Genomic DNA, 14,563 nt, shown 5'->3' with positions numbered 1-14,563 from the left:
CCGGCGGAATATCTGAATAATAATGTCAACAAGAATTTATCGAAGTAGTGCCTTCAGTTGCTACTGCTTAATCAGATGCATCCTGAGGGCAAGATCGATCCTCCTAGCAGGGTTTAAGAAGTTGGAATTGCTTTAGCGTTGAATGAGAAATCTGATTAAAGGATTCACGCTCAATCCAATACCCTGATCGGGGCTGTTAAATGTAATGAATATCACATGACTTTGACAATTGAATATTGCTAATTATCATGCTGTAGGAATAGTCATCGGAAATGTTTTTCACGGTGACTTTTTCCAAATGTTTAAATTGGCAATGTTTGCTGTTGCTATTCTAGAAACTATTTAACGATTGAAACGACTCTAGTTAGATTTGTAGCCAACTGGTTAGCCACGCTGATTTTGATTCAAATCATGTCCCTGTTACATCCCATGAAGCGAATCTCAATCCTTATCAGCTCCACTTTCAATGATTTACAAGCCGCCTGGAATACATATGAAACATACATCGCTAGTAATCCTAATGCTAACATTTATTTGCAAACAAAACTTGCTATTGACATTGCTCTCACAACTTTAACAAATTCGATTATAGAAGCAAGGGGCATTGCCAACCAAAATGTGAAGTAAAATTCGAATCCAAGATTCTGGACGATGATCTTAAAAGCATCAGTCTTAAGAATAATCTCAACGCACTTGTGATCCTGCTATAAAAATGATATGACTGGATCTGCATAATAAAATTTAAAAAAACGTTTTACTCAATGAAGAAACAAAAAAAAAATGATAATAAAATTTATTATCAAAATAACATTAATTTCATTAACACTGTCTCTAAGCCCTTTTGGAAATTATCTAAAATTTTGAAAAAAGAACCCTCAGAAGCCAATTCCGGCATTGCAAGAGGGAAACAAATAAATGTTTAAAACAGCTCAAAAACAAAAAAAAAAATTACATAAGATTTATATTTTAAAACCGCACTTTTCAAATCAGCAAACAGTGACAAATAAAGTCATCTTGCAGATGAATCGCTTATAAATGGGACTCGAATAACGCTGTGACTTTTATTAGCCATACCGGCAGTGGGAACCATCGAGCTTTATAAAGTTGTTCGTCCGAAACAGGGACAACATGAAATAAAGTTGTAGCAATTACTCAAATAGGCACCCCTCGTCGTCGTCGTAAGCTCCATCATGGAGACAATTCACGTCCACCGTTATCAGAAACAATTATTCAGCTCTAAACTGTTTGTTTGTCGTGTACCCGAGAAGCTGCTCGTTTCCATATTCCTTAAGTCGTATATCGGAGCAGAGCAGATACATGTTTGTGTACACATTCCCTGGAATCCAGAAGGCATGACGGGTGTTACTTTGCGCGCCTCGAGGGGATTAAATTAATTATTCATCCACTTTTACGGTGACATAAATTTATATCAAACGCGTACTGCACTTCTCACGAACCAGATCGGAGCCCTCGGCCGGCCATTCGTTGCTTGTTTGATCGCTTTACGGACGCTTTGATTCATTAGAATACTGGGTTTCCTGGGCAAGTATCGCTTTCCATTAGCGCAGCGATGCCGGGAGACGACGCGAGACTTACAGGAGACTTGGAAATTAACAACGCTTCCAGTTTGAAAAAGACTACTGTAAGTGTCCGATCAGCGAATAACAACAAAATTGTAACAGATTTTGTTACTCAGTGAGCACTTTTTTATATATAATATGTTATAATTTTGGCTGGTTAGTTTTAAAAATAACAAACTCAACATTGAACAGAATTTAAATAAAATAAGTATACTATAATTGGCACAAAATGTAACTTACTACACACTAAGCTCTTACGGTGAATTTCACCGTAATCTCAACAGCTGAACAGTTCGGTGAAATAAAACACCGTAATTCCGTCGAAATTTTACGGATTCCGGTGATTTTTCACCGAATACTGTAAAAATTTACCGTACTCCGTTAATTTATTTCACCGAACTGTTCAGTTGTTGAGATTTTTACAGGAATCCGTAAAATAATTTAAGTGTGTATATTTTAAATAAAGCAATCATAATACTCTTTGCGTTATTTTTCTTAGCATAATTATAACAAAGATGTAATTTTTTAAATAATTTCAAATTGCTTTAAGATTACGCTTATAAAAATCCGCACGTTTGATCCGTGTGTTTAAAATTATTGATCCTTTCATGAACGTTAATATCGATTTATTGGAGTATACCTCATTAGGCATAAATACGTTAGGCATAAGGACGTCAGGCATAAGTATGTTAGGCATAATGGACGTTAGGCATAAAGATATTAGGCATAATGGATGTTAGGCAGAAAATACGTTAGGTATAATGGACGTTTGGCATAAAATAATGTGTGTGTGTGTGTGTGTGTGTGTGTGTGTGTGTGTGTGTGTGTGTGTGTGTGTGTGTGTGTGTGTGTGTGTGTGTTATTTAAAACTCTTCTCATATCGAAAATTGTTCGGGTCCATTTACAAATTCCATTACGTTGATGGAGGTTTGTGAGTGTCTTTAAGATGTAACAGCTCATAATAAATAATAGAAAATTCATACATATAGTGTTACGTGGGTGTGGATTAATTGGTTTACTATAAATTACTATTTCCGATGTTATGAAATTTGACAATCAATTCATTATCGGAAGATATGGAAGAAGATTGTAATCATGGACATTGTTATCATTATTTAATCCAATAAAATCCAGTTTTCTAAGTATCCGTGTTTATTTGCGATGAGCAAGTGTTATTTATTGCTAGAGATGTTTAGTTTGATGAGTACATTATATTTTTTGTTATATTTTTCTTACATAATTGTGTTAATTCTAAAGAAGGGAAATCTTCCACGTAATTATTAGTATTTATAATGTAAACGAATAACTTGAAGACAACAATCTAGAGTCATATCAAAAGTTCATGGTATGATAGGTGACATTATCTTCAACAATAATATTCTGGTAGTGTAACGCCAATAAAAGCGTTACAATCCCACTTCGAATCTGCTCATCAATTCAATATGTTGAAAACACTTCCTTTGCCTCTTCTGCCAACAATTTTTGATGATTTTCAAACAATTTTAATCAGCCACATATGCCGAAAGCACCTTGAAAATATTTGAAATTCGTCGAATTTGAAAAGTAAACTTTGATTTCAAAGTCAATTCAATAGTCAAGCTCAAATTTTACATAGCATGGTATTCAGCATTTAGCATGATGTGCATTTTTTTATGGAAATATTTGCATCTACAATTCCAATAACTATTAGAACAGCAATAATACATATTGTTGAAAGAAGGTCCCTGTCTTACAGTCATTAGATTGACCTATAAGAATAAAGAATAGCCTTTGATTCAAAAAAGGAAATGTATGATGGAAGTATTAAGAGCAATAGTGCCATAAATTTTTGAATAAGTATGTCTCGAAAGAACAGTTTAATTATAAAAGAAGAAAAATGTTCTGATTAAAACATTAGCAGCATTCCTATTTGTGCACGATACATGAGCACGTTTATACTTCATGACCTAGGATTCTGGATCGATTTGAAACCGAACTAAAATACCTTCAAAGAAGTTACCACAAAGCTGATGAAGGCATTTGCCAGCATTTTCATGCTAATCATTTATTCATGTTTTGTCCTATAAATTGTCCTCAAAGGATTCACAACTATGGGATGACTGCAAGGCAATCGTTTTTCAAAGGACACACTTTTGATCTTTGTAGCCCTCCACAATTACCAAAAAAGTCAGCTCACTTTTCACACAAACAATTTCAATTTTTTTATTTTGGGGATTATGCCTATCGTCCATTATGTCTAATGTCTATTATGCCAAACGTCCATTATGCCTATCGTATTTATGCCTATCGTACTTATGCCTAACGTCCTTATGCCTAACGTATTTATGCCTAACGTCGTGCACCCGATTTATTGTGATTTTCTTACAAACTTCGTGTGTGTTACACATTAAATTCGTTTGTTTTGCTTGATGGACTGATTCATCAACCGACAAAAAAGATTCCATATCGTTCCATTTTCTTAGTTTTCAGCTTTGAATAAATTGGAATATGCTAATCCCGGGCTTCAAAAAATATGGATCTACGGCGCCCAGCTTGTCGCAAAACATTCAAGTGGGCTTATGACAAGCAGAGATGCCCCGAATTTATATGACTTTTCAAAAATTGAATAACACTTATTTTGATTGCGTTTGGATTCGATTTAGATTAGATTTCGATTGAATTAAGATTGGGTTTCAACTGGATTTGAATCAGATTTTGTTTTAATATGGTTTGGATTGCATTTGCATTGGATGTTTTGGATTAGTTTTGGTTTGGACCTAGATTGGATTTGAAATAGATTTGGGTTGGATTTGAATGTCGAAATAGGGAACCACTATGTCCACAACTGGTACACTTACCCTATAGAATTTGATTTTGATTGGATATGATTTAGAATGAATTTGATTGTATTTGGATTGAATTTGGATTTTGATTGGAATTGGGTTGGAATGAAATTGATTCGATTTGGATTGGATTTTAAAAGGATTAGGATTGGATTCGAATTGGGTTTCAAATGGTTTTTGAGGACCCGTCGACTTTTGACAATTATTGGCTTAATAAAACTGCCATAACTCAGAAGTTTCTTCACCAACCCCTTAACACTAACATGTTTTAAGAAAGATCAAACATAGGAGTATCATTTGCAAAAAATAAACAAAATATAGTGGTCATATTGAATTTTATGAACCCAATTTAAAATAGAAGGCCGATCTCAGCGAGAATTACTCATATTACAATTTATTTTTTGCTCTTTCGCAAAAAAAAAACATTGAGTAACTGTAAAAGTTATTTCACCAGAAGTTTTGAAAGCACTTTTTTTTTTTCAGGAATACCTAAATTTTATAGAAACTTTTAATTTAATTTGCTTTAGAAAAAAAACTATTAAGATACGAACATTAACCGATCTACAAAGATTAGTAAATGTTTTTCTTTAGATGTTATGATAGTTTTCATAAAATTATATATATAAGTTTTGGAAATAAAACATAGAGAATTAGTGCGATTTGGCTATCCATTAATTATGTAAGGGTTTATGGGGGGAGGGGGGGTTTGAGATTTCTTACGCGCCATTCAATTTTTTTAAATTTTCATACAAAAAATCTTACCAGGGGGGGGGGGGGTTGAAAATTTTCTTACGTAATTAATAGATCGCCCCTATTGCAGCAGTAATGTCAATTTTAAAGATTTTCCATAATATTTTGAGAGGAGTTTTGAAAATAACGCATTTATTTTCTCTTACGCCTTTGATATAACGTGGGGACTAAACCAGCGACACTATGGTAGCCTAGGTTGTTTCTAATATAAGGGTTTTATTTTTACTTCCGTCGGAATGAACTTTGAACCTTAACACTCTGCTCATTTCCGAGTATTTTAAATTTGAAATGTTTTTCCTTAAAAATGAATTCCAATTAGTTTTATGATATTTCGTGGGCCTCGTGGCCGTGAGGTTAGTGTTACCAAGCATTTAGCCACATCGAGTCGAGGGGTGTGGGTTCGATTCCCGCTTCAGTCCGGAAAACTTTTCGTTAGAAATGTCTATCGACTGTGCCACTGGGAGTTGCATGCTGGGCGTTGCATGCTAGTCTGCTGTGATGCTTCCTTCAAAGGGCAAATCGTCCACTGGATGCATTATCGTGTCGGTGTCTTTAAATATTTTAAAATTTATTGCTACAACAAACTTGAACTTCTTGAGGGCTTTCATCTAAAATATTATTTCAATTCATCTAAAATATGATTTCGTCAAAATCGTTATTATGGGTCTCAAGCAAATACAACTTCAGTCCAAAAACCACTTTTAAAAGGCGAGTGTTTGCTTCCCTTGTCTCAAGCAAACCATCAAAGGAACCGCCCATAAACCACTTGATCATATATCAGCGTTGGAAAATTTTGGCCAAAGACTACGTCCCATGTAAATTTCAAAACGATTGTATGGATAGAAGATCACGCAGGGGGAATAAGGAGGTCTTGAAAATCCAAAATAAATAACTACGTGATTCATGGTCAGACCCGACCAAAATTTTAACGGGAAAATGCTGTTTAAAAGCTGTTTAACATGATTGTGTCACTTTTCCCCGAAAGTCAATTCCTCAAATTCCAGCTTTCCGAATGATCCGTTTCGCCTAAAGCCATTTCTCCGAATGACCCGTTTCCTCGGAAGATGCAGTTAAAAACAGGAACAAGAATAGACTTGAGCGACTGGGTGCTGAACAAGAAAGAATGATAAGCAATCAAAAGTAGGTGATTTTATATATTATAAGGTCATTCTAGACTAAACACATCTTGTCAAAAATGCCGAGGACGGTGAAACTCGGAAGGATCGCCAAGTAAAGAAGGGTGCATATCAGATGACCGGTTCGTTCATCACCTTGAAACATAAAAAGTTATGACAATTATGAGAGCTAAAAACTTTTCGGGAAACTGTGTTATTCGGGAAAACGGGGTATTCTCTGGGAACTGGCGTTCGGCGAACCGACGTTTGGGGAAATGACATTCGGAAAACCGATATTCGGGGAAAAAAAAGCAAAACTGTTTAAGATAGTTTGCTCTTACTTATGTCATACCATGTTATATGATCAAACTTGACCCAAACTATTCGATTTCTTTTGCTTTCATAATTATTCATTTTTTTTTAAATTGGATGTTTATTCTAATTGTGTTTTCAAAACGTGATTTGTATTAGTGTAAAATTTTTATATTCTTACTTGATACTTGATGGGTAACAATTCCTTGCTATTGCGTTGAATCTACGCCGAATGAAGAAGCCTTCTCCACTGGACCCGGTCCTGGGCCAATCGCTTCCAGTCACCCTTAAGCGACCGTTAAGCGACCTTAAATCCTCCTCAACTGCAAAAAGCCATCTGGTGCGCGGCCTTCCACGGAGGCGACGGCCTCTCCCTGGTTCTCTGCTGAATATTAGTTTAGCTTGACGTTCCTCCGACATGCGAGCTACATGCCCAGCCCACCGCAGCCTGCCGTGTTTTAGACGCTTAACAATATCCATTTCATTATAGACTAGGTATAACTCGTAATTTATGTGACGCCGCCAGATTACCATTGTTCGCAGCACTTTACGTTCAAATACCCCAAAAGCTCTCCGGTCGACCTCTTTCAACGTCCAAGATGCGTGGCCATACAGAGCTACCGGAAGAATTAGAGTCTTGTACAACGCGAGTTTGGTCTTCGTCTGTAAGCTGCGGGACTTAAGCTGGTTACGAAGTCCGTAAAAAGCCCAACTCGCAGCTGCAATACGCCTTTCAACCTCGCGGGTAACATCATTATCGCAAGTCACTAGAGTTCCAAGGTACCGTAATCCGGGGTAACATTGATCATTTTTTGAATATTTCTTAAATATTTTGTTTGAAAATGAGAATGTTGAAAATTTTATATTTTTAAAACAAGTACTGCCACATATAGCTCGTGACTATATACTTTATTTTGTTTTTTGAACGATTTAAGACTGTTTAAAACAATGTTTTAAGCGATTTTTTTATTTAGCTGATATGGGGTAACATTGATCACTTATGTAAACAACGTTCGCTAATGTTGAAAATGTCGTTACTTACTTAAATCATGGCCCCTGAAGCCGAATATGAAGGCCAAACGCTTACAAGTCATTTACTTTTTGAGTTATTTTAAAATTAAAAACACCTCAAACCACGGAATACGCCTAAAGGTAGGCAATATCCTAAGGGAAATTCAAATTCGTAACAGTAATTCGGTAATGTTACCTAATTGAACATACTTATGAAAATTTTGACAACGGAATCGTTTTTGGCAATGCCATTTTTAGTAAGAATCGCATTTTTCTTGCTCATATCGTTTACAGAACATATGTGAGGCATGAATGTTTGGTAGTGTCATCCTTTACCATTAAAATCATTGTTTCGAAAAGTTGATAAATTTACGTATAAAGTAAACGCAATTTTCGCAAAAATCTTCACTTTTATTGGCTCATAAATATAAGAAAGGGAAGCACCATTTATGGTTTGGAAATGTTCCATCAATAAATGATAATGCGAACTTTTTACGAGATGAGTCATTCCGATCAATGTTACCCCGCTGATCAATGATACCCCGGATTACGGTACACAAATTCTTCAACTACTTCAAAAATATCACCACCTATCACCACCTCACTACCAACATCACCTATGGGCCCACGATGTCTACCAGCGACCATGTACTTTGACTTCGTGGTATTGATAATGATCCCAATTCGCGTTGACTCCCTTTTAAAAGGCACGTATGCCTCTCCCACGGCTCGGCGATCAATCCCAATTATGTCGATATCGTCCGCAAAACCAAGGAGCATATACGAACGTGTGATAATAGTGCCATTCCTATGCACGCAAGCTCTCCTTATTGCTCCTTCTAACGCTATGTTGAACAATAGGTTTGAAAGTGCATCGCCCTGCTTCAATCCGTCTAAGGTTACGAAGGATGTGGAAATCTCATCCGCAACACGTATACCGTGTGGGACCGAAATCCGTACACCTAAGCACGAAGCCAAATAAAAGCCTATGATTAAAATATGTGGGTTTGTATAGAGAATCGATCAGCCTTTTTTTCTGTTACCTTAACATCTTTTTAGATGTAAATAATCACATCAAGATCTAAAAGTTGAGTAGAAATCATTAAAAAATAGGAATTAAAATGACTTCCCTTGAATCGAAATCCGTACACCTGAAAAAGGTTGAATCAAAATCCGTACACCTGTGATTCGAAATCCGTACAGCTACTTAAAATTCAAAACCTGGATGCTAAAAATGGCATTTTTATCCTTTTCTCTCTTTTACTGGCATTACGTACCAAATTGGACAACGCCTCATTTTCAGCTTTGTGTTCTAAGAGCACTTTAATAGTTCGTAATTCTTCGCCAAATAGCATATTTTGCATTAGTATATCGTATACCGTCGATGGGGGTGACAATGTGTCTAGATTGTGAGATTGGGTCAAAACGGAAAAATATGTTTTATGAAATATTTCAGCTAATAACGTTGATATTACTCAAATTAATAATTCACATGTTAGGAAACATATTATTACACATAATTCATCACAATTTACATTCTTAGAAATAGTAGTTTTTGTTTACTATATCAATAAACTTGTATGTTGAAACTAGATAAAATTTACAACATTTAATTTCTCCTGTGCAAAGTACCACGCATGAACTTTAACCTCTATCGTTATATTAGTAGAAGGTTGGAAGTCTTTTCATTGCACTTCACACGTATTTTCCGGAATCTAATTGATTCTTCCACAAAAATTTCATTTTTTTCGGTACGGTGTCCAAAACATTAGAAATGGGGGTGAGATTGGGTCAAGCAAGAACGATAGTAAATGAAATTGCAAGCCCACTTTTTCGACATTATACGGTGCCGGGTGTTCTCTTTTTTCATTAAGATGTGTTTATTCTTTTTAAATACAGCATATCTGTAACATTAAACAAGTCTACTTGAGGATTCCTTGCATTGAATGACAATGCAACGCATTTTGACAACTTCCCAAACCAGCAAATGTGTTTCGTGCGCAGCAACATCGTGAAATTTTATCAAATGAATTGTTTTTTTTTTTAATTCAATTATTTATCAGTGTTTTCATATTATAGAAACTTCTCACAAAAGTACAAATGAGTTGGATCGCGAAATACCGGGATAATAACGTCAACATTTGCCAAACATGTATCGATCGTGGAATGACGCACCGAAATTTCAATATTTTCGAAGATTTAAAATAATCGCTGTTCTAGTACACCTTTGGGGAAACTGAATAGGCTTTATGGTAATGGGGATGATACTTTGAAGACAATTTTAGGGAAATAAGAAGAAAATTATTGTAAACTCTACGATATATTCTGGGTTTACATATTTTTCTCATAGCTCTTCAATTTTTTGGTGTAATCGTTCTTTTAAGTGGGTTTATCATACTTGTGAAACATCTTAGATATCTTTTCGTCTTGTTTGCATCGTATTCCATCAATATTTTTCAGCTGTGAATGGTTTTGCAATCATATTCTCAAAAACAAGTTTTTTCAATTACAGTGACCCAGTTATTCCATAAATAAATCGTACGTATCCCTTTTTGACCCATTGTCACCCCCAACGACGGTACTGTGAATTGTATGTGAATAACAGTAGTGAATATAGAATATTTTGAAAATACTAATTACCAGAGCAAGTTAAAGTAGAGGACTATTTGTATACATTTAAGCAAGGAGATTTCGACTGATGTGGGAGAATTGGAGCTACTAGTTTCGGTTTTTTTTTTACTTATGAACATACACACTAAACCCATTAAACAATATTTTGATTACCTGAAGTGTTCAGTATACCAAAATACTGAATATCGATTGCAAGTTCAAGAAATTCAGGAAATCAATATTGATAATCAGCATATTTTGCTCAAAAAATTAAGCAAGGCAAAATTACAAAAATAAAACTGCAGAATTCAAGGTGAATATTGTGCATCATGTCATGGGAGTGTAATTGAAGCGATTTTATTATTGAATCATTATGAAAAATGCAAATGGTTTTCGTTTATTATCGAATGAATAATCCTATAATCTACCAATGTGAGATATGTTCACTTGACTAGTTGGAATTAAATTAAAGATAGTTTCTCCTGCTGCATCATCTTCTTCTTCCCACGTTCCGTTAATTTTCTTTTCTTTTCTTCCTCACGGATTGCCTTTTTCTCTTCTCTTTCGGATATTCTCCTTTGCTCTTCTTGCTCCCGCATTTCTTTTTTCTTTTGACGTTCTGCTGATTTCCTACGATCTTCATCCATCTTTCTCTTTTCTCGATCCGCTAATTTGTTCTGCTTCTCTTCCTCACGTTCCATCCGTTTTCTTTCGCGTTCCGCTTGTTTCCTTAGCTTTTCTTCTTCTCGCATCAACTTTTGCATTTCACGTTCCGCTAATTTTATTTTCTCTTCTTTCTCGCGCATCAATCGTTTTTCTTCACGTTCTTCAATTCTTCGCCTTTTTGCTTCTTCTTTCTCAATTTTGTCTTGCTCTGCCTTTCTGAAAATTTCTCCCCACTCTTCACTTGTTGCTACGGATGGATAGGCTCGTTTCGTTCGTTTGATGGCGTCTTCCGAAATGTTGCTCAAATTTTTCATTACAGATTTTGTGACCTCGAACTGTCTTACAGTCAGTGCTACATATATAATTAGTTCAAATTATACAGTATACACATTAAAAAATAAAAATACAATGATTGTTACCTTCTTCCACAATTTCATTTGCATTGGATGCCTCTGGTGTAGCGCACCGTGTATGCGAATTTGAATCGTTTTGAAGGCCAATCTCACACGCTAAGCCTGTGAATAACAAAAACAGTTAAATGTTACAAACCGTATATTCTGTAAAACTTTCTACTTACTGTCATGGGAATTCGTTGCATCTTCAGGTATAACAACAGAATCGCTGTTGAACTGATTTCCTGCGTCACAAATTGTTACAAATGGAGAATCAATAAACATAAATTCCGGCGGTCCTTCGATTTCATCCATTGTATTACGCCAAAGATAAAACAAATTAGTGTCTTCAGCAGGTCCTGACCAAAGCAGTTTATTACGATGCTCTTGAAATTGGGCAACAACAATTTTTCGTTCAGAATGCGTAACCATTTTGAGGGATCCTCTGATTCTGGAAGTGAAACAGCCTTGTCCTGGAGTTCTTCATTTTCCTCGGGTAGTATTGGAGCAGGTTCTGCAGAATTTCCTATCGAACTTCCATCAGGACTTGGAAATGATTTATAATCAATGGCATTGGCGTCGAATGGATGTAGGCCACATTTACGAAATCCATTGATGAGCGAAGATTCCTTGTTTTCCATACTGTCTATCGTTGTTTCCAACAGAGGTGCAAAATCGCTGCGGGATATCATTGCACCATCATTTTCAAAACGCCACTTTTGAAGCTCCTTCTGCCATGCTGCTTTTAAAGGAGCGAAGAATGCTACATCTAGTGGTTGCATCACATGTGTTGAGTTTGGAAACAGAGAAACCAACACTATATGTTTTGATTTACAAAACTCCACTGTTTCATATGTGGCATGAGATGAATGACCATCGACGAAAAGAATGATAGGAAATTGTACTTTTGTCTTAACGGCCCAGGGGTAGAAAACTTTGGATACTCAAAAAAAGTGTCAGAATTCATCCATCCAGAATCCGTGCGGCCTACAGCCCATCCTTTCGGAACACTGCTCGCTACACTAGCAGGAATTCTACTTTTGTAAGGAAAAAGTATTAATGGCGGAGCAAGAGCACCAGCTGCAGAAGCTGAAATGAGAACCGTATAGTTCTCCTTATCGCTGTTCGCTGACAAGGCTTGAACGTTTTTTGACTCTTTTGCAGCGATGACTCTTTGCTTTCGAGGTACCAAAAAGAAAGCAGTCTCATCCATGTTGAAAATTCTCGCAGGGTCAGACAAAATGTCGTCATATCCGTTTTTAATCAGGTAGTTGTGAATATTGTCAAACCAGTCCCTGATGCTTGCCTCCGTTATGACTCTCTTCTTAGCAAGATTATTCGCGGTTCTCTTTGCCAATTCTGGGTGGCGTTTTAAAAAGCGTCTGAGCCAGCCACGAGTTGGATTTCCATCTTTAAAGATAGATTCCTTTTTTTGAGCTTTTGCGAGGCTCCCGACGTACGAAATTACCTGTACATTAATGCATAAATGAACAGACGTCACCAAAATCGATAGAGAACATACCTGCTTTTCACCCACCGGCAATCCTGCTGCGGCCGTTGAAAGGATCCAGTTCACTATTCCGGCTTCCTCATCGGTTGTGAAAACTGTGGGAGCTCCTTTTTTTTGGGCGTACCGATTTATAACAGCATCTCTGACAGTGGTCTTCGGTATACCAAAAGCATCCGCAGCTTTCCGGAATGATTGGCCATTGCGCACTGCTTCAACGGCTTTTCCCAAATCTCCAGCGGTATACTTGGGCTTCATTATATCGTGTGTTTTGGCTAGAACATGATGAAATATGTTAAACTTTTCCTGTGTACGGATTTAGATTCAAATTGAAAATATGAATCAAAATCCGTACAGTACAATAAACCTCAAAAATAGTTATTGCACTGGTCAAAAACGGCATATACTGCATTGGAATAACAAATACTTACTATTCGAAGACATCGTGATAAGCAGCGGCCTCGGAAAATTAGGAATTTCACTATTAACCTGTTGAAAACTATATCCTCTCCTGTTAGCAAATCGCTAAGAAGGCAAACAAACCACACAGCACAATGGCAAGCGATCACGTTTTGATTTTTATAATTTTAAAATCATGGCCTACTCATATACAGTTGGCATTACCAGCAACTTATAACTTATTGTGATTAGATGTGTCCATTTAATACTGCATATTTAGCTATTTAAATAGCAAAATAATGATAATTAGGTCAAGTGTACGGATTTCAGTGCTGTACGGATTTCGGTCCCTCACGGTACTTGATTTCGATCCTTCCAACGTTGCACGAATCAGTCTAGTCAGCTTCGTCGGAAAACCATGTTCCATCATTATTTCCCCCAACTCGTTTCTTTTAACTGAATCGTACGCCGCCTTGGAATCAATGAACAGATGATGAGTCTGCAAGTTGTACTCCCGGAACTTATCGAGGATCTGTCGCAGGGTAAACATTTGATCCGACGTCGATCGGCCTTCACGAAAACCAGCTTGGTATTCGCCGACGAAGGACTCTTCAAGCGGTCTCAATCTGTTGAACAGAATACGTGATTTTTATATTCACAAAGATTTTTTCTGCTTTCATAGCACATTCTCCCTTCTTTTGAACATTGGCTGTTCCTCCTAGGTTTATTGTCTTCATAATTATGAAGAATAATGAAACATAATTGCACAAGAAAATTTCCCTTGTCTCTGATAATTTCCTTTTACAGCAAACTAGTACTGTGGAAATTTGAGCAGCATTCATCAAATCTAAAGAGGACCTGTGAGGAGCCCATCTGGCCCTCTTGAACGAGTAAAGAACTAGCCGAATGAGTTAAAATTCACACACATTAAGTCAAAAAAAAATCTGAAGACGGGTCAAACGAGCTTTAAGTTTGTAAGAAGAAAGTCATTCATGTTTTAACGGTCCAAAAATCACTATTTTTTTTTCTCCGGGGAACGTCCTATTCTGGGGAATGGCGTTCTGGAGAATGGGTTTCTGGGAAATGTCGTACAATCATAAAAAAATCTGGATTGTTGAAATCGTTTCTCGGCTTTCACACTCGGGTCTGTGAACACTTTCTAGTGCAATATTGAAAAAAGGCATGAAGTCCCCGGCGGTATTTAAACTATATGGAGTGTTTATCTGCTCACATATTAAAAAAAAAGATACATTGGTCCATGATTCTAAGTCCTGTACGAAATACATAATTCTGTTCAGAATTTGTATAATTTTGAACAACAATACTGCTCTTGAGAGGAAATCATTAGTCGAATTCGATCCAAGGCTTCCGTCTGTAAAATAAATACAATATATCTCTC

General features: G+C 36.4%; 1 protein-coding gene across 1 annotated transcript in view; it reads left to right on the top strand.

The window, feature by feature from the left end:
* LOC5566567 (A disintegrin and metalloproteinase with thrombospondin motifs 12) overlaps positions 1-14,563 on the top strand; it is a gene marked incomplete at its 5' end in the record, with an annotated part of 109,827 nt that overhangs the window by 68,774 nt on the left and 26,490 nt on the right. The window lies entirely within an intron of this gene.

This window comes from Aedes aegypti, chromosome 3 (genome assembly GCF_002204515.2).
Source record: "Aedes aegypti strain LVP_AGWG chromosome 3, AaegL5.0 Primary Assembly, whole genome shotgun sequence".
Lineage (NCBI taxonomy): Eukaryota > Metazoa > Arthropoda > Insecta > Diptera > Culicidae > Aedes > Aedes aegypti.
Note: the sequence above shows the minus strand (reverse complement) of the source record. Positions and strands in the feature narration are given on the sequence as shown.